The sequence below is a fragment of the Mastomys coucha genome, unplaced genomic scaffold (assembly GCF_008632895.1).
Source record: "Mastomys coucha isolate ucsf_1 unplaced genomic scaffold, UCSF_Mcou_1 pScaffold15, whole genome shotgun sequence".
In the NCBI taxonomy this organism is placed as follows: Eukaryota; Metazoa; Chordata; class Mammalia; order Rodentia; family Muridae; genus Mastomys; species Mastomys coucha.
The window spans coordinates 25,928,717-25,947,542 of NW_022196897.1; the positions used below are offsets into that span (position 1 = coordinate 25,928,717).

Genomic DNA, 18,826 nt, shown 5'->3' on the forward strand with positions numbered 1-18,826 from the left:
AAAAAACAAAAAACAAAAAAAACAAAAACAAAAACAAAACAAAAAACAAAAAAACAAACAAAAAAACAAAACAAAACAAAAAAAAGGACTTGGATAATATTATCTTTCTTATACAATGAGTGTTAATTCTAGCTAGATTTCCATTCCCAGTGAAGATGAACCATGATTTATATTGGTATTTACATTTCTAAAAATAGAACAAAAGAATAAAGAAAAAAACTGTTCAAGAATAGCAAAGCATTTTTTAAAATGTGAAATTCTATAAAGCCAGAAAAGAATCTACAAAAAAAAAAAAAAAGGTGAAAAGGACAAAACTTTATTTTCTAAGGTCCCAGTGGTCACTCAAAGTTTCAGTCACTCAAAATTACACCAATGAGAGAGACAAGATGGAAACACACAAACCTCAGAGAGAGTTTGTTTATAAATCCCTGAGAAGAGAGGGGGAAAAAAGTAGGGAGGGTAAAGGGAAGGAGAAGGAGAAATAAAAGGCAGGAGAAAAGGAGAGGGAGGGAAAGGGGAATTGGAAAGGGGAGATGTAGTTAGAGATGGAGGGGGCGATGGAGATGGAAGTTACTAGTACAACAAACAGCATAAAAGCCAAATCAAATCCTCTCTAAAGAAGGATAATACCACCTAGGCCTTAAAATAGATTTATTTATACTTTTCAATATACAATAATTTGCATGAAATGAAACCTAACAAGCAAAGACAAAGCAAGAAGACTAAAAACTAAAAAGTCTCATTGGCATGAAAAAACAAACCCAAAAGGAGTTCAATTTAGTGGCATCAAATACAATGCAAAAAAAATAGCTTTGATATAGCCCTAAGAAGCCAAGTTCCTCTCTGATCTGCACCCATCTTCCTTTCCCTATTGTTCTCCTTTCTTCCTCCGGAACCAGGACAAGGCATAGAAACTAAAGTTCTCTTCCTTAGTTCCAGTTCATGCCTTTAATCTCAGCACTTGGGAAGCAGAGGCAGGCAGATCTCCACAAGTTCCAGGCCAGTCTGGTCTACAGAATGAGTTCCAGGACAGTCAGGGCTACACACAGACACACACACACACACACAACCCTGTCTTGGGGAACTGGGGGGGGAATAAAAGTTCTCCAAAGCAATCAACAAGCCTCAGGCTAACACTGGACTATTCCACACCTTCCCATCTTACACCTACCACAAAAGAAATCAACTTATTTTGTTTGACAGCAGATCACTAAGTCTCACTTCAAAAGGGACCTTGAAAAGAAAAAGGGCAACCCTGAGAGGTCAAAAATCTGAAGTGATGAGCTTTGTGGAGCATACTGCTCATTCATGGGACAGAATGACAAAAACAACTTGTATACTGCTATATACCCTTTTACCCTCCTCCTATCTTCTTCAGTATTTACCTCCCTAAGAGACCCCCACATGACTCAAATTTAACAAGAAAAAGGAGATGGGGTAAGCTCCCAAATTAAAAAAAAATTTTAAAAGATATCCTAACATTCAAATAAGAACAAATGCACTCTCCTATGTGGGGGCATTTAAATGAGAGAAAATGGTAAGCATAAGAAAATGATAACTAAGACAGTAGTTATGTTAAAGGTGCAAGCTGAGACTGGGATGGGCCACACACAAGAGAGTGACTACCATACAACTAAGACAGTGGTTATGTTAAAGATGTGAGATGAGACTGGGATGGACCATACAAAATAATATTCAACAAAAAGAAATACAGTGGCTCAATAGTGAGCCCCAGGTCCCAGTAAGAGACCCACAGTGGGCAGCTCCTAAGAAATGGTACTCAGGGTTGCCCGTTAGTCTTGTCATGAACATACACACACCCAGAAGAGAGAAAGGAAGGGAAGGAATAAAATTTCCAAGTTTAAAAAATGAGGAGGAGGAAATTTTGACATCTGACACAACATGGATGAACACTGTGTTACAGGAAATAAACCAGGCACATAAACTAAAACACGACATGAACTCACTTATAGATACGTTTTAAAGTTGAACTTAGGCTGGAGTGGAACACTTGGTTTCAATCTGTAAGGCCCTGAGTTCAAAGTTTGATGGGAAAAAAAAATTTTTAGTTACCAGAGGGAGAAGACATCATTGTTGGTCAACGGATACAGAATTTCATAGGGACAAAAGGAATTTAAGTTTTTGAGATATATGGCACAGTATCATATATAATCAACAAGTACATTTAAAGATGTCAACCTCATTAATGACTACAAAGTGCAATTAAAAACTAAATGAAAACCATGCATTTTCACCGAGAGGACAAAAAAATGAAATCTTTTGTTCCATTTTTTTGCTCTGGGAATCAAACCTAAGGCCTCATGCCTGTTCTACCACTGGAGTGTGTATGCAACCAGTCCTGAAAAGATTTTTAATAGAGTACTAGTGAGGACATGGAGCAAGAGGCATTCACACACAGCAGATGGGAATGCAAACTGGTCCAACCACAGTGGAAAACAGCTTGGCAATCTATGCTCAAGTTAAATATACACGTACACTAAGACTCAGTAATTTCACTCATATGAACATACGTAGCTCAAAGACATACTCCCCAGAAATATTCATAAAAAGCTCTCTTTAGATCAACTGTGGTAGTCAAATGGTGACATATACTGAAGATGAATAAGAAACAGGTACACACATAGATGATCTCATAAATACACTGTTGAACAAGAGAAACCAAAACATTTAAAATACCCATGACTTAATTTACAAAACTATATAATGCCATTTATATGTGTTCAAAACCAGGCAAAACTACTAGATGCTATTGAAGTCAAGATAACACAGCTTTTCCTCAGCTCTCCCCCAAGGTCCACTCTTCTTCCAATAAAGCCAAAGCCCATGTCTGAGTGACCATCTCACTTCATCTAGCACCCAGCACCACACGCACACCACAACATGGCCTCCATCTCCTAGATCCCGCTCTCACTCTGCATGATGATATAGTGACCATCACAGAGGATAAAATCACTGCCCTTGCTAAAGGAGCTAGTGTCAATGCTGAACCTTTTGGGCCAGGTTTGTTTGTAAAGTCAACACTGGGAGCCTTATTTGCAATGTAGGAGCTGGTGGATTTGCCTTGGAAAGTGTCCTGCCGGGGCTCGAGAGATGGCTCCAGCACTCCGGTAAGAGCACTGACTGCTCTTCCAGAGGCCCTGAGTTCAATTCCCACCAACCACATGGTGGCTCACAACCATCTGTAAGGAGATCGAATGCCCTCTTCTGGTGTGTCTGAAGACAGCGACAGTGTACTTACATATAATAAATAAATAAATCCTTAAAAAGCAAAAAAAGAAAAATGTGCTGCCCTCTCCATGCTACTGAAGCAGCTAAGGGGAACAAAGGAGAAGCAAAGAAAGAAAATAATTGGAGGAGTCTGATGATGATGTGGGCGTTGGTCCCTTACACTATAAACCATTTTTGTAATATGTTCAGTAAAAACTTAAGACTCTGAAAACAAAGACTGGTTGGTTTTTTTTAAAGAGAACTTAGAGGCTACGAAAAGGGAAGACGAAGCAGTAAGGTTTGTAAGATGCTTAGCAGTGTTCTATTCCTTGGCTTGGATGGGAATCCACTAATGTTCTAAATTTTTTTTATTTGCCTGTCTGTTTGCTCCTGTGTTTTATTTTATAGGTACATGTATATTTTTATATTTCATAAACAAAAAGTAATTAGCTATATTTTAAAAAAAAAAGCTAGACATGGTAGTGTACAACTTTAATCTCAGCAGATGGGAAGCAGAGGCAGGCCTCTGTGAATTTCAAGACCAACCATGTCTACAAATTGAGTTCCAGAACAGCCAGAGAGACCCTATGCAGTTGAGACCCTGTCACCAAAAATAAAAATAAAAAAGAAGAAGACTGTTATGTGTTTTAGTACACCTTTTGGAATAGAGCTGGTGGTAAAATTCCCTTTAACAATCAAAAACTGAGCCTGGTCATTCCTAATCACCAAGATATATTCTGAATTTAGAAATTCTAATGAGATGAGCCAAGCGTGGTGGAGTACATTAATCCCAGCACTCAGGAGTCAGAGACAGGTGGGTCCTATGAGTTCCAGGTAAGCCAGGGCTACATAATGAAACCCTATCCTAAAATAAATAAGTAAATAAACAGACAGAAAGCCAGGGAAAATTCGGGGATTTAGGAGGGGAAAAAGCCCTTCACTCAAGTCTGATGGAAGCTTCTCACCAGTTGACTCAAGAATTCAAGCACAATTAACATTTGCTTGAAGACTGCCCACGCAGAGATAAAATACTTTTATAGTGAGATTTTTCAATAAGAAATATTAAAATAGCAATGGACTATGCTTAACACCTAAGTGTACATGGCTTTTCTCTCTTTCCAGCTGCACACTTGCAAACATTTTCTGCCTCTCCTAAGAAACACCATTTACAGCAAGACCTGTCTTAATGCCCTTGAACAGCCTGAGTGATCCTTATTTTATCTTATCAGACTCAAATCCTCCCAGGCAGTGGTGGCGCATGCCTTTAATCCCAGCACTTGGGAGGCAGAGGCAGGCAGACTTCTGAGTTCGAGGCCAGCCTGGTCTATAGAATGAATTCCAGGACAGCCAGGGCTACACAGAGAAACCCTGTCTTGAAAAAAAAAAAAAAAAAACAGACTCAAATCCTATGCAAAGCACCCCTATGACCATCCTGTAGCCTCATTTATTGAAAAAGGAGAAACCAGGAGTGAGGGGATTCCTCAGTAATTTTGAGGCTCATAAGGCTAAGACGAAGACAAAATAATTTGCCCTGGGAAGCACACACCATGCTTGGGTATGTCTTACTTTCTCTGGAAACTTCTTTTTCTATTAACGTTTGTGCTTAACTGCACATTAAAAATTTCATTTTCGTTAACATTTATTTATTTATTTATTTATTTATTGCTGTGTGCTGTGTAAGTGAATGCAGGCACTTCAGTGCCACAGCACAGTTATCTCCTTCCATTTTGTGTTCTGGGAATTGAACTCAGGTCACTGGGCTTGCATAACAATCATTTTACCTGCTATCTCAACAGTCCCTAAAATCTAACCTTAATAAACTCCAAGTCTACTTCATACTGACTCTCCTGAAGCTCCTTTCTGTGGCAAAGTCAGGAACCCTGGCTTGGACAGAATAAAGTCTCTGAAAAGAACCTTCAGGTTGCTTCATTACTCTCCAGACCACACCCCACTACCTGTGACAATAAAAGATGCTTTCAGAAAGGAGGTAGCAGAGGATAGTATCAGTTTCACTTGCAGTGAATATTCTGAGATTGCCTCCCTATTATTTAACTATTTAACTAGAGGGAAAAACAAAACACAAATCAAAAACAAATAGGGCCTTTGAGTTGCCTCAAAGAGTAGAGGTGCCTGCCACCAAGGCTGGAAACTTCAGTTAGATTCAGGGATGCACATGGTTAGAAAGAGAAGGGAAACTGACAACTTGTCCCCTAACCTCCACGTGGTGGTGGTACACATGTGCTCACACACAAACATACAATTTACCCTTTAGTCTTAAAAAAGATCATTATTATTGACAGCTCACATCCATGGTTCTAAAACCAATACTCAAACCAAATGCATCTATTTATGTTTTATCACTACTGTTCTAGAATAAGCACTTGATTTTTATACCCTTGACACAAATTGAGATATTTAAAGTTCCTTTACCAAGGGAAAAAAAGATAAAGGCATTACCTACTCCAAAATTTAGCAAACACCAAAAGAAACAAATGTATTGAACACATGCAGATCTCCACAGAGTGACAACGCATTTGTCATTTGCTACATTTTAGCCTGCACTAAGCACTTGCGTTTAAATTTTCTCTTTATCCACACAAACCATAAAATTAGAACTACTTTCCCCATTTCATAGATATGAAAACTAAGACTTAGAGAAGTTAAGGTTAAAAGGATTTTGCACAACTCACATAGTAAGTAGGAGATAGGCAATTCAGTCTATGGACTGGATCATTTGGTCCCATGCAAAATACCTATTTTCTTTTTGTAATTTTTATTTTACACCATTTCTTTAACCTCTAAATTCTGAACCTAAAGACTGTAAATTGTGGGGCTGGTGACATGGCTCAGCGGGTAACTGCTCTTCTGAAGGTCCTGAGTTTAGATCCCAGCAACCACATGGTGGCTCACAACCACCCATAATGACATCTGACGCCCTCTTCTGGTGCGTCTGAAGACAGCTATAGTGAATTACGCAAGAGCGAGCAGGCGGCAGAGGTCCTGAGTTCAGTTCCAAGCAGCCACACACATGATGGCTTACGGCCATCTGTACAGCTACAGTGTACTCATACACATAAAATAAATAAAATAAATCTTTAAAAAAAAAGACTGTAAATTGCAAGGAATATTCATATTTGTACATGGAGCCACACATATGAAGGCTTTAAAGATCCAAAATTGCAGGCATTCACAAGCCCCCTGGGCAGCACTGCACCCAATGAAGTTTAGGCTTGCTTGCTTGGGTTTACTCGGTAAAACAAAACGGACTCCTCAGTGATAGAGCAGCAAGCCAAAGCACTGCATATAGCAAGTCCACAAAGCATTAACTGGATTAATTAGCCAGGGATTTGAGAAGCAGCTTGGAGCTAGGAAACCAAAACACTAAATTGTTTAAATACTTTGGCAAAAGATCAAGGTCTCTAGGCAGCACCAGGTCTCCTTCCTTCCTTGTCCATCCATGTTTTAGCACACTTAACCTTTAAGTCTGAGGTACTTTTTCATGAGATATGAATGACATTGTCAAAATACGAAAAAGAAAAGAGAATTTAAAAAAAAAAATACAAATACTGCAAGCTGTTACCAATTCTGCCAACATGCGAGAGCCCAGGCAACATTAATTACAAATCAACTGCTTAGGATATAAACAGCTCTTATCACTGGCTCACTCTCCCTCTAAAATAACTGCTTTACAGGAGAAAAAAAAAAGCGCAAATGTCCCTGCCATTATACTCTGTGAACTAATCAGGACAAAGAAATAAAATAAGACAGGAGAAAACACAGCAAACAGAAAATGTGAAACAGGAATCCTAGCCAGATGAATGCCTGGAATGCCCCAGGAACCGCGCTGCCATTTAGAAATAACGAAAAGGAAGTGTCAGGGCAGGAACACTGCTGAATGGATTTCTGGTTTCCAGGAAGTAAGAATTTTTACAATGCAACTGATTTTCCACATATACATGTGGCAATGAAATGATAAAAGCAAGCTCTGATTCCACAAGCACAGTGAAGGGAGGAGGGCATCTGCTCCACCTTGAAGGCATCTTTGTAAGGCCAAGCACCCTCACCACCCCCACAACACACAAATTCAACACAAACTCAAAGTTAAAGGAGGAAAAGAGAACCCTAGCAAGCTGTTGGTGAACTGCAAATTAGGACAGCCATTTTAGAAAACAACACAAATGTTCCTCAGAAAAACAAAGTAGCTACCATATGATCTAGTAATCCCAAGTTGAGGTATATAGCCAAAGGAATCTTTAAAAGATGTTTGCAGCCAGGCATGGTAGTGCACAATTAACAATCTCAGTGCTTGAAAGGCTGAAGCAAGAAGATCTTCACAAGTCTGAGACCAGCAGGTCAAAGAAAGAGAGGGTGGAAGAGAGGTTGGCCTGCACTCCCATGTCACAGCTATTCACAATAACCAAGATGCTGAAATAAATGAAGTGCCCACTGAGGGAGAAATGGATCTTAAAATATGGGCTTTATATGCTAGAAGTTAAAGGAAACTTCTGCTAAAGAAAATAGAATCACTGGCCTATGTAGAGATCTGACACTCCAGTTAGATCCAATCAATCAAATCACCTGGCCAAGGGATCACTCCAGGAAGGTGAGCTCACTTTCTCACTGAAAAGAGAAGCAAAAATATCTTTCTTTAATGATAGTGTACTTTTCCTTCCCAAAATTCCCACCCCACCAGTACAGTCCTTAGGAGTCACTATGAGGGTCTATCCACCTTTTGAACCCTGAGTCAGGAAAGCACAACTTTTTAATTTTTTTCTTTCCTTTGGATGCTGACAAAAACCTAAGTACACTCTAAAGCTCCCCCTCTGCCATGTAGCTGCTTGTGTTCCATGGATCTGACCTCGATGCTGGCTTAACTGACATGGCTTTTTTTCTCTCATTCATTCTCCTCCTCCAAGTAACTGCAGAGATTCACAGCTGGCCTGCCCTGTGTGCTTCTTCTTTAAACTTTCATAATTTTTCTTTGAGCTTATGTTTGCATCCTCCCTTAAATTGTTTTAATGGTACTAAGAACCTCAAGAGGGTACCCCAATTTCCCTGGTATTATATATACAATGAAATACTGCTAAGTCTTTTTTTTTAAGGGCGGGGGAGGGATTCTGACATATAAAATGGGTATGGTGGTTTGAATGAAAATGGCCCCATAGGCTCATAGGGAGTGGCATTATAGGAGGTGTGGCCTTATCGGAGTGGGTGTGGTCTTTGTTGGAGGACAAGTTGGAGGAGGGCTTTGAGGTTCAGAAAAATCAAAGCCTGGAGTCTCTCTCTCTTCCTACCTGCCAATCTGGATGTAAAGCCCTCAGCATCTTCTCTAGCACCATGTCTGCCTGCAGGCTGCCATGCTTCCAGCCCGACAATAATGGATTAAACCTCTGTAATTGTAAGCTAGACTCAAATATGTGATTGTTTTTCACACAAGATTTTTTTTTGCTTTAGTGTGGTGTCTCTTCACAGCTATAGAAACCCTAAGATAATGGTGAACCTTGAAGTCACTACATTATGTGAAATAAGCCGGCATTGTGAGACAAATATGCTCTTACTTGTGTTGCATCTAAAAAAAACTCAAAAGTCACATGAGTACAGAGTAAATTGATAGTTCCAGAAATTAGGGAGGTAAGGACCAAGATAAAGCAGAAAGTTTCAGTGGAATAAAAGCAATAAGCAAGAAGGATCTACTGTACAGAATGGCTGCAGATAATAACATTTAAAAACACCTAACAGAGGACTACAAAGCTCTGGCCAAGAAGAACAAATAGTATTTGAAGTGATGAATGTCAGTCTCCCTGATCCAACCATTCCACAATACATACACTTACGGAAATAGCACACAGTATTTCTGTCTGTCTGCCGTCAATTAAAAGCTACATTTTAAAAGAAAATCAAAAAAGAATCCTTGCAAAATTCAAGTTAATCTTGATCCTGCCCACAAACTACTTATTGCTCTCATTCTTTTTCTTGGATATCTTCGAGTTTTCATCTTAATTTAAACAAAAGATGGGAGTCAGGATCTAATAATCTTTCTAAAAAAAAAAAAAGGCCCTCCATGACACTTCACTCATTATAGTGGCAGGGGCTGGGGAGGAGGTGAGGTATAGGGCAATAAAATAGAATAATTAACTTCCCATCAAAATATATTCTGCCTTTAAATATCTCAGAGCGTCTATGAATGTAGAATATAAATATGGCAACACATCAAGAATATAGGCACATGCCTGTGATCTCAGCCTTCAGGAGACTGAGAAGGGGTATCACTGCAAGTCTGAAGCCACTGTGGTCTAGAGCAGCAGTTATCAACCTATGGGTCACGACCCCTGTGAGGGACAAACAACCATTTCACAGGGGTCACATATCAGATATCCTGAACATCAAATAGTTACATTATGATTTGTAACAGTAGCAAAATTATAGCTGTGAAGTAGCAACAAAAATAATTATGGTTGAGGATCACTACAACATGAGGAACTGTATTAAAGGGTCACAGCATTAGGTTGAGGACCACTGGGCTAGAGAGTTCCAGACTAGCCTGGGTCACAAATGAGATACCCTTCTAAAACAACAACAAGAAGAAATAAAATGGGGAAGAATTTCAGCTAGCAAGCCTAGTGTGGTAAGAGCAGGCTTCTGAACCTTCACCAGTTAGACCGGCAGACAGTGCACTTCATAGAATGCTGAGGGTTAAAAAACTGTGACACACAGTAGCTGTTCAGTACTTACTATTATTTCTCACTAGATTTGGACACAATTATGTTGTTTCAAGTACAACACTGTTTTTGGCTTTTTCCTGAACCTGAAATTTAATGAATATTATACAAAGTTTATACTATCTGTCCATCTCTATCCAAGGTCCTATGTTCATAGCACTCATATGTCAATTGTACAATTCTACAAGACACCTAAGATAAACTAACAAGTCTAAAATATAAGCAGGTTAACAGTATAGCGAGGCTCATATAACATTCATGAGTAAGAGTGTTTCATTTACTGGATTTGGCAACATAGACAGAAAAAAATGCATGTTTAGTTTTTTTTTTTTCAAAATAATTATGAAAAGGAAAAGTATGGTTTTTAAAAAAGGCCTAGTAGCTTCTGAAAGAGAAGGAGGAGAACATGAAGATAAAATTCATTAAAATACCACAAGAAATATATCTAAGAAGTCAGAGGTAAAATGCATTATAATTTAAGTCTAAGTTTTTGATATTTTATATTACAAAATGTTTTAAATGGCTTAATATCATATACTGTTCAAGATTGAGGAAACAATAAAATACTATTTGCAAGTAACAAAGTTTTTAAGCAGATTAGCCTTGTAAAGTAATTTTAATACTATCTTACAAATACAGTAGTAGTAGTTATGTTACAAAATTGACCACATTTTTCCAAAAGCAGCTTCCCTTCATTTCTCTACAGTGGCTAATTTGCTATAATGAAGTTTTAGAATATTTACTACATAAAGCAGGCTACAGTAATATTTCTGTAATGTTCTATAGTTCCTTTACTACATATTTTTAAAGCACTTTGAATACTTCATAACATTAAATTTCTTATACAATTAAATTCTCAAAAATAAAAGAGGCAGGTGAAGGTAATTCCATATTATTGATGCAAAAATTGAACATAAGAAAGGAGCATGTTGTGGGGATTAGAGTTGAAGTCTTGATCCTAAAACAGACTGTGAACTGGCTGGGGCCAGTTTCCATATTCTATGAAACTGACCTAAGGGGATGTCACAGTCACCTACATTCACAGACAACAGGATCTCATTGCTCAACAAAAGTGCAATTAACACCCACTTTGTTTCCCCCAACGATTAAGCATCTTTCCAGAAAAAGTAAAAGAAAGGTCAATTTAAAGGTGAAAACAACTTCAAAATAGTGTAATACTGGGGCTGAAGAGCTGGCTCAGTGTAAGAGCACTGTTTGCTCCTGCAGAGTATCCTGCTTTGGTTCTCAGCACCCACTAGCAACTCACAATTACCAACTCCAGTTCCTGGGAGTCCAACAACCTCTTCCAGCCTGTGCAGGAACTAGGCACCAAGCACACACACATAGTTCATATACACGCAATCAAATACTCATAAAAGAAAAACTTTTAAAAATATGTAAATTAAAATATTATATATAAGTAGTTTTCTGAACATTGGGAAAAAAACATACTAACTTTAAAATTACTTCAATTACATTAAAAAGCTGCAAACAGATTCTACTGATATCTCTTCTATTCCAATCCTCACAGTCAGAACCTCTTTTAGTAAAGACCATCTAAAAGAAGGATAAACTTAAGAAAGCTGAAAACCTGCTTAACTCCAATGGCCAGGAAGAACACTTGGTCTGCTTTGACTTCGGGCAGAGTGATGGCATGCAAGCAAAACTCACAAATCAATCCAACTAAACTCTTCTGACAAGTTTCCTCTTTGCAATTATCTGAACTAATTTGCAGTACAAAAACAGAGGATCTGGTGGAAGACTGCACTCTATTTCCTTCCTCAAGCCAAGCTTCTACGGTAGGCCCTATTAATAATCTCACTTTAAAATAAAATGATAATAGTACTAAGCAAAAGCTAACTTACAGGGCCTCTCACTAATACCAGCACCTGAACTACAACATGCACATTAAACCAAAGCAACTAAAGGAAAAAAAAAAATCTTGTTCCAACCTAGAATCTGAATATTCTAGAAATAACATGGAGCCATTATCTTTGGAGAAATAGGTATGTTCTCTTGAAGGAATGACATAAAAACTAGAATCAAATTATACATTCATTACTTACTACCTGTATTGCCTTGGGGCAACCAACTTATTATCAGTACCTCATTCTTTACTTTTTCCATCATCTCCAATGGGCCTAGAAAATAAGAAAAAATCTACAACCAAATACATGTACTCACATATATTTATGTGTGTATATGTATAGTACCTATATGTATAGAAAAAGTCAACAAAGGCTAATTTAGCGCTCATCTATCCTTTGAACTCATTTTAATACAGTATTCCTTTTTTACTTATAGAAGAGACTAAGACTGTCGATGGAGGTAGGAGGATCTGCCTAAAACTCTCTGTCTCTCAGTGTCTGTACATATACATACACACACACACATACACACACACACACACACACTCACACACTCCATGTATACAATTACTTATGATAAAATTTATAAAGGGACTGGAACAATGATTCAGTAACTAAGAACACTCATTACTCATGTGAAAGACCTAAGTTTGGTTCCCAGTACCCACAACCCTCTGTAATTCTGGCTTCAAGAGAACTCAATGCTGTCTTCTGACTTCCACGGGCACCTGTACATATAGTAGCCACATATGAATAAATAGATGGATAGACAGATAAGATAGAAGATAGATGAATAAACACATAAATAAACAAATAAATTTTTTTAAGTTTAACTTACAAACTAGAAACAGTCAGAGATTAATAGCTAACAGAACAATAGAACAAGTATATTCACATACTATAAAGTCACACAAATATGGTCCTTTTCTTGAAAATGACAAACACTAGTATTTGAGGCTGCAGGTAACTGCAGATAACAGAAACCACAGAAAATTAACCACAAAGACAAGAAAAGCAATAATATAATATAACATATGCTTGTGGAGTGCTGCAGGCTCCACCAGTACTTTACTGGTCATTAAAAACAAAGATGTTGACAACCGCCATTCCAAGAGTTATTAGGCATAATGGACCAAACCAAAGACTACAGGTCCTAAAGCTTTATAAAGTATTTCTGCAAGCTATTTAGCATGCTACCTAGAAAGAAAATCCATTCCAAAATAAAATCATGCCAACTACCCTTAATGGCACCACCCAAACCTTCCCACTGACTCTTTAGTTTGCAAATATTAAAGGCTATTCATGGAGATTTTCATAATGTCCTTAACACGTTAGGTAAAGTTGTCTTTTTTATGTTTATTCTTATGCACTTGAGTGACCACAAAGAGCACTGGAAATAGACACAGGAAGTGTCTACTGGTGGTAGGAAGTCACACATGAAAGATCACATAGACAGTGCTTTGAACCAACACAAGGTGAGTAGTCAGCAAAGAAAGCCAGGGGAGGAAAACAGAAATCAAAGGGTGCCCCTGACTGGTAATGCTCCAGGTGCATTCTGCTCCCTGTCCTCTACTGTATAATGGACCCCTCCACCTTCAACCCTAGCCCTCTTAAACTAGTTTCATTGAAACTGCACTCCCTGCATCCAAGACAGCTTAACCAGGATATTAGACCACTGTCCAGCACACAGAAGGATTCAACTTGGCACATTAAAAGCCAAAGGGAAAAAAATGGACTACAGCCCACCTTATAAAGCACCTGGTTTGGGTAGGACACTCAATAGGTCAGATCTCCCTTACTCTGCTTTATCAACTAATTGCTAAGGAAATAAACGGTATCTGACACAATGTGGCACTTTATTCTGATTTGTCATCTAGTCATTGAGCATTCAAAGCACATGATGAAAACTCGGTTCTATAGTTCATATTGCTCTTCTAAACCAAACAATGTAGATGCCTATGAAGAGTTCCACCTCCAGCATATTCCCTCGTTCTTGTGTAAATACATGCTATTTATCAACATATTAGAATTTCAATCACCCTTGCTTTTTCCACAACTGGAAGAAGGTATCTTCATTATTCCTATTGAGCATGTACAATCTATGAATTATTTCTGAAACTAAGCAGTAAACTTCAATTTAAATCTAAGTAAATGAGAAACCATAACTATAATAAAACCATAATTTTCAAAAATAAATGTAGAACTATGGTTCTAGTTAAATTATCCCAAACATTATAAGTAAGTTTTCCAAAGGTTAATCTACTTAAGATTAAAATAATTACTTCAGAATTGTGTTATTTTAATAAATGGAAATAGAAAATAACTCCATTTTGTCACCCTATTTATATTTTTAAGAACCCAGGATCAATTTATATTCCTGGAATAAATATACCCACCATTCTTTAAAAAAAAAAAAGTCTCCTTTAAGCATCCCTTTAAGGTGCTGACCATAAATGGTATAATTTGCCCTGGACATCATTAAAATGTAAAGTTAATGAGGATTCAGCTGAAAACAGAAGGAATGTAACCTATTTTCAGGCAAAAGTTCTAACACAGCAATCAGAGGGAAAAGCTCTTTGATGTCTCTTTGTCTCTTCTCATTAATTTTTTTTTTTGTCTAAAAAAAAAATCCCAAGCTTAAAAAAAAAAAGCACCAAAGTTTAAACATGATAATTATAACAGAACTCCAATGAGGTCATCAGAATATTTTTACAGAAAAAAAAAGAAGCAGTTCATACACACTTGTGCATGCACACACACACACATACAGAAGTAATACCTACTTGGTAGAGTTGTTATAAATGAAGTGTTCAGTGGGACCACTGATGCAAAGAAGGTCCATAATAGTCTCTCCTTTTCTGTCCCTCTGGTCCCCAGAGGCCTAGAGAAGTGCTGGTGCAAAAGCCGTACTTAGAGAGTAGCCATTATTATTATCACATATGATGCATTCTCTTTCCTGCTGCAAAATTTACTATATTAACCCTAACCTTTCTTCCAAGATTTATGCAACACTTGGCACCTCCTGTCACCAGGCAGGTGGGGCTTATCCAAATAACCAGTATGGAGTAAACAGTCCCAAGTGACATTTTATCATGTGAACTGCCTGCACAGGTATAAATATTATATCTTCTCCAGTTTTATTGCCTCATTTTACAATTACACTACTAAAGAGCAAAATAGCATGCAGAATGTTAAGTGGCATTCTGCTGCTTGGAATTTCCTCCCAAGGCTCCATTCAGAATAACAAATGTAGGAGCTATTTCATCTCTGCTCTATCTTGAAGAAAGTCATCACCTTTACTTGAAAATACACAATGATTTCTGCAACCCATTTTTGTGCTAAGTAAAATCTTAACCCAAATGTGGTAATTACCAAGAAGGTATTCTGATACTTTCCAGAGAGACCTTGCCCTGCAGTAGTTTCTGTTACACCAACTCCACAATCTCAATAAACAATGTCTAATACAAAATAAGGGGACTAGTCCTTAAACAACACAAATATTTGGCATTTCTTTTCACCCAAACAAACCAACAAACCTATTAATTCAATAAAATAATCAGTTTAAATGTTAAGAGATCGGAATAACAAATGTTTCTCTGGCAATTTTCATTTTAAAGGCATTTCCACATAAATTATCTCATTTTCCCTGCTTCAGTTATTCCATAAATATGCATTAAGTCTTCCTACACCACTACTTTCTGCACAGTTAAGAACATAGTGAGAGGCCCCTATCTTCATGGGGCTTACAATCCATTAGAAAAGCTCAGACTAACTGATGACCACACAAATGAGTTAATTACAAGACAAGGCCAGTTCTGTAAGAGCAAACAGTACAACAAGCTTAATTCGGTGAGCTGGGAAGGTTTCCTTGAAGATGTGCTATCTAAGATAAGATCTAAGAAAATGAGAGAACTGATTTAAAAAAAAATGTAACAACAGTATCAGTAGGATGCTACTTGATGTGGGAAGGAAGGTCTAATTTGAAAGACTTAAGATAAACCAGTCAAACTTTTCTGTAATGCTAACTGTGAGAGGAGAACAGGAAGGCAGATCACCACAATAAAGGCAGTAGATTTTAGTTAACAGAATGGTAATGTTTTTTGTTTTTTAATGTGATGCATATTAGAAGAGGCCAGATCTGGGATTAACAGACACAGACATTTTGATTTCAGATGCTTCTGAGTCATCAGAGTGGCTAGAAAGCTCAGAGGAAAGGAGTGTGTACCCCACTTATTCAACATGTGACTCCTAAAAAAACCAATTTGAATTGTATCCCCATTAAGGACAAGGAAATGAACAAAATCCTAAGCAACTCCTTTAAAAAGCAAAGGAAATGGCAGAGATGTAGGAATTTACTGAAAAATCAAAGGAAAGACAGACTTAGTCTGCTTGGACAATCAGGCAAGCCTATATAAGAAAAATTATCTTGACAACAAACAGCAATTCCTGAAATAGAGTAAGAGAAAAGCCAATGTGAACATAGCAGCAGCTTCTAGAAATGACAGTCAGCTCATGGTGGCTGAGTGCAAACTGCAACAGAAATGCCAAAGAAACCATGAAAGCCAAACTTATATAGTTAAAGACTATAAATTAATAAACTATTCCAAAAAATAAGTTAAATGAAATGAACAAACTACTGAAACTGACTCAAGAAGAAATAAAAATCTGAACTGATGTAGAACAAAGAAATTGTATTACTAACCCGAAAACTTCCTACAATGCACAGCAAACATTTGAAGAATTCATTGTAAGTGCTTTCAAAACTCCAAATATAAAAGAATAACTTCCCAGTTCGTCAGTAAAGTCAATATTACACTGACATTAAAAGTGAGCTACAGAACCTACATAACTCCATTTTGAAGGCAGGAGCCATTATGCTGTATTGTTAAAAGTAAGTTTCCATTACTTTAAGAGCTGAGTTACTTGCTTTAAGTAGGTTTCCTGGAGCCTGCCTGCCCCAACCCATGACCTTGACTTGTTCTGAGAACACCCTGCTCTCCCATCCCCTCCCTAAACCTCAGTAATCATAAAAACCATTCAGTAAGCCTTTTTTTCCTTGACATTTTACTGATTTTGCTTACTGCCCTATTATCTTTTTTTTACAAACCTGATTTGAAACTACTCATGATTTCACTTCTTAAAAGGGGTCCAAAAAATGGATTTGGGACTTCTCTCTTTAACTGAATTTAAGAAGCAGTCCCCGGCCAGCTCTTGGGTGTACCCCAATAAAATCAAGATTGCTCCAAATTTGGCTCAAATTGTGGTATTGGTCTTACTCTCTCCTGGTGGAATTAATAAGAACTACAATTAACTCTCAACAATATGCCAGCAAACAAAACCTAGCAATTCATAAGAAGGATAATACACTATGACAAGTAACCTTCATCTTAAGAATGCAAGTTTGGGTTAAAATTGAAAAATTATTAATAAACCACATCAAGAGGATGAACAAAATATCAATAGACACAGAAGAGGCATTTCACAAAATCTGTATCATGTACTTAATGCTACATATCAATGAGTAAACTAGAAATAGAAAAGAACTTCAATAAACTGATGAACAATACTTTCCCCACAAAGGCCAGTTAGATCTAGTAAACTAATTCAGTAAGGTTGCAGGATAAAAAATAAATATACAATCAAGCACATTTCTATATATCAGCAAATAAAAAAGGAAACATTTAAATTTAATTTACATTCCAACTAAAATAACATCAAAAGAGAAATATAAATTTAATACATACCATGGTAAATCTTCTATTCTAAAAACAAACACAATAGGAAAAAAATAAAGGCTACCTAAGATAGTGGGAAAATACCCTAGAGCTACCCACTTACAGAGTAAGGTAAGATTCCATTACGGCTAAGATGCAATGCTTCTGAAACAGATCCACACATCCTATTCCCCTACTGAAGCCTGGTGATCTTTTGTAGAAACTAGCAAACTGATGTCAAAGTCTGCACAGAAATAGCCCAACAATCTTGAAAAGAACATAAGAATTCACATAAATCAATTTCCTAATTTACTACAAAGACAAAGTAATGGAGACAATGTAGTACCAGTAAAAAGACAAACAGGATTGAGCCCAGAAAGACTGAGGCTTTCTCATTACAATTATCAATTGGTTGTTTGGTTGTTTTTAGTTTTAACAAAAAAGACAAAATAACTCAATGGAGAAAGACACTCTTTCCAACAGATGGTACTATGGCAACTGTATATCCACAGGCAAAAAAGAATGTCTTAGACTCTTTCTTAAGGGTAGAAGGGAGGGATCTGAATCAGGAAGTCTCACATTGCAGACTAAGCTAGTATAGAATTCATTATGTAGCCCAGGCAGTTCCTCAACTTGAGAAGATTCTCCCTCCTCAGCCTCCAAGCCCTATGAGTACAGGCACAGTACCAAGAATATTAGTTGCCTTCACAGCATACATGAAAATCAATTCTAAATGAATTATGACCCAAAAATATAAGCACCACAATTCTAAGAGTCTTAGAGAAAAACATGGGATTAAGTCTTCCAAACTTTAGGATGGAGACTGGTTTCTCAGACACAAAACACAAAGAGCAAAAGAATACTTAAATATGCCAGGCAGTGGTGGCGCACGCCTTTAATCCCAGCACTTGGGAGGCAGAGGCAGGAGGATTTCTGAGTTCGAGGCCAGCCTGGTCTACAGAGTGAGTTCCAGGACAGCCAGGGCTACACGGAGAAACCCTGTCTTGAAAAAACAAAAACAAAAAAACCCAAAAAACAAAACAAAAGAATACTTAAATAAAATACACTTCACTAGAATTAAAAAGTTTGTGTTTCAGATGACACTATTAAGAAAATGTTAACCAGCCAGGCAGTAGCAGTACACAACCTTTAGTCCTAGCACTCAGGAGATAGAAACAAGCAGTTCATGTGTTTGAGGCCAGCGTGGTGTATAACACAAGTTCTAGAACAGCCAAGGCTACACAGAGAAACCAACCTTGTCTAAAAAAAATTAACAAACAAGTAAAGCAAACAACCA

General features: G+C 37.4%; 1 protein-coding gene across 17 annotated transcripts in view; it reads right to left on the bottom strand.

Moving 5' to 3' along the window:
- Positions 1-18,826, bottom strand: part of Dennd1a (DENN domain containing 1A) — a 486,221-nt gene that overhangs the window by 388,504 nt on the left and 78,891 nt on the right. The window contains exon 1 of one of the 17 annotated variants that reach the window (XM_031370093.1): positions 7,807-7,854. The exons of the other annotated variants lie outside the window; for them this stretch is intronic. The gene's annotated coding sequence lies outside the window, so the exon portion shown is untranslated. Of the gene's footprint in view, positions 1-7,806; positions 7,855-18,826 lie in introns of those variants that run through there. 17 annotated transcript variants of the gene reach the window in all.